At 31.9% G+C, this 3105-nt stretch overlaps 1 pseudogene; it reads left to right on the top strand.

Annotated features, from left to right (window-relative positions):
* Positions 1 to 455: 455 nt before the first annotated feature.
* LOC149554450 (pyruvate decarboxylase 1-like) lies at positions 456 to 2779 on the top strand (annotated as a pseudogene).
* The last annotated feature ends 326 nt before the right edge of the window (positions 2780 to 3105 follow it).

Consider the following 3105-nt stretch of genomic DNA (forward strand, 5'->3'; position numbering starts at 1 on the left):
AACAATGTCTGCAATTTTTGAACCCTCTAAATGGTTAGCCATTATCCTAAATGTAGATCGAATTTTCATACAAAATATTGCCCTAAATAAGTTATCAACTCTGTAATCTAGCATCAATACTCAGGAAGTTTAGGTACCAAATATTTTGTGCAAACATATAGAACTTGATAGATTTTATGACTCCCCAGTGATGCTACAAATTGTAGTGCCTATGCACAATTTTTGTAAGCCAATTATTATCTCTAAAGCATGCAAACATAGAATAAGAAATTGCACCCTGAATGCCCCACAACTAGATCTTAGGATGCTTGAAGCCCTAATATGAATTTCAGGAAAGTGCTATACTAACAACATTAATTTGGTGCCCTAGTATTCTTTGATGAATTTTTATACCTTGTTTAAAGATCCCTTTTTGGTAAATGTACAAATTACATTGACTATTGGGGGCCTCTATTATCAATGCCATTGTAGGGGCTTATAGTGAGAATCTGCCAGTCATATGCATTGTTAGGGGCCCTAATTCCAACAACTATGGAACCAACCAGATTTTTTATCACACCATTGGGCTCCCTGACTTTAGCTAGGAGTATCGATGCTTTTAGGCTATAACTTGTGCTCAGGTATTCATTCCCTTGCTCTTTCAGTTGCTTTCCTATTATTTTCCTTATTTTAGAATTATGTTTTCTTGAAGTGATTTATGGTGGGTTTTTTGGGGTTTTAGATTATTATGAATAATCTAAACGATGCCAATGAGCTCATTGATCATTCCATTTCTACATCACTTATTAAGAGTAAGCTAATTTATATGAGCATCAGATGTAACCTCCATTGGCATTCCACACTAGTCTATTCCATGTTGTCACACTCCTAGGTGGGATTTTGTTTCCTTTTTCATAAATTAGATTCTTCCACATGGACTTTTAGTTTTGATTCTACTTTTTTTAGCATCATTGTTTAGGATCTCACTCTTTGGTCCATCATCAGAATGTAAGAACACACAAATATCTAAAATATATTTTTGTAGATTGTAGATTGAAAATTTTTCCTCATATTACATATTTTGTATGCTCAAATGATGGATCATAGTATGATTTGAAAGATTTATGTTAAAAAAAAAAATCTACATACATGATCAAAATTAGAAAGCCATAAATAATATTCAAATAAATTATGAAAATGTGATTAGTTTGGAATTAGTTTCTATTTTTGTACTTGTACAATGTCCTACATGTTTAAGTATTAAATGTGTGAGTTCTTCATGTTGTGGATCTCTACCTATTGTTTATGATTGAAAAGTTTCTTCCAAGGGCATGATCAAGATTTACTAGTCTTTGGCCTCCCATCTTTTTTGTAGTTTCAAGATCTTAATGTCTATAGGTTTACTTTAGTTTAGTCTATTGGTTATTTTATTTGTAGAATCAGTGAAGCACATTTGATGGTTTTTTCATTCACATTATTTTAAATTTTGTCAAATTAATTTTTCCCTAGTTACACTTAGAGCTCAAGTAAAGTTGTTAATTGATGTGTATGTCCATGAGATCAATGCCCAACTTCAAAGATAATTTATAGTAGTAAACCCCAATAGATTTAACTCTACATATTCATCACATGGCTATAACTTACTATTTTCCTCCTTATACTATATTCAATTCTTCCTTGGTGGGTCCAGTATATGTCTTCTAGTATGCAAGGTTCACCACACACACTATTATTTTCATTTTCAACACTTTTTTCTATAGTAGTAAGATTTAAATTATCATTCAAGACAATGGGTTGCTATGTAAACTTTATTTCCTTTCGACTATTTATTAATGTGTGTGTGCCCTTTTTGAAATGAACTTGGAAGTGTACTTTTCTTTTTGTTTCACCATGATGTGTTCTTAATAGTTTTCTAATGTTTGAAAGGCCTCGATGGGTCACAAAATCTATTAATTTAATTGAAATTAAGGTTTATAAATCATGAAACACTTGCATCGCTCATTGGATTCAAAGCCACTTGTAACTTGTTTTGGTAATAGTGTTTTTGGCTGGGATGAACTATACGCTAAGCAATCCAAGAAGTTTGGAAGTAGCTGTAGAAACAACTTTAGAGTTCATAAATGCAATAGTTAAGATAGTGTTAGTTGGGGGTCCAAAGATGAGGATTGCTAAGGAAAAAGATTCATTTATGAAATTGGAAAATGCTTCAAGTTATGTTGTGGCCACAAAGCCATCTATTAAGGGCCAAGTTTCAGAAACTCTTCCATATTTTATAAGAACTTACTAGTGTGCACTCAATACTACACTTTGTGTTGAAATAGTTGAGTCTATAGATGCATACTTATTTGCAAGACCCATTTTTAATTACTATAGTTCGATGGTTTATTCATTGCTCTTCAAGAAGGAGAAAGCTATAATTGTGTAGCCTTATAGGGTAACTATCACAAATGGACCTACTTTTGGGTGTATACTAATGAAAGAATTCTTAGAAGCCCTCACAAAGAAGTTGAAATTCAATACAACAACCTTCGATAATTATCAATGTATATTTGTACCTCACCATTTCCCCTTGAAAGGTGCTCCAAATGGGGCTCTTAGTGTTAATTTTTTATTCAAACACATTCAAGTAAGATTATTGAAAATCACTACATATTATGACTTATGGTTAAGTCAATACTTCAATCCTTGATTTTTTTTTTGCTCTTGTATATTAATGAGTCAACACTTCTTGTTGTAGGACATGCTATCAAATAAGATAGCTATCATTATAGAAACTAGTGACTATTGGTTCAATTTCTAGAAGCTTAATCTCCTATAGGAATGTAGGTAAAGTAAAATCTCTTGCAATAGTTTTCATAATTAAAATTTTAACTCATTTTTTCTAATGATGGAACATAGAGTATGATTTGAAATGTTAATCTAACCAAGAAATTATTAAACAACAAAGTTCATAGAACTATAATACATGATTTGTTTGACTGACTATCTTGTTTCCTTGATGTAGGAGCATCAAGCTTATGTTTTTCATGGTTAGGGATGTGTTGGAGACACATTGGAGAACCTTTCCTCATGATTGCATAAAGATTGGACAGATTGAGTTGAAGTTTGAGTCGTTTTACCTTGTTG

The sequence above is a fragment of the Cupressus sempervirens genome, chromosome 5 (genome assembly GCF_028749045.1).
Source record: "Cupressus sempervirens isolate cs-2001-9-10 chromosome 5, ASM2874904v1, whole genome shotgun sequence".
Lineage (NCBI taxonomy): Eukaryota > Viridiplantae > Streptophyta > Pinopsida > Cupressales > Cupressaceae > Cupressus > Cupressus sempervirens.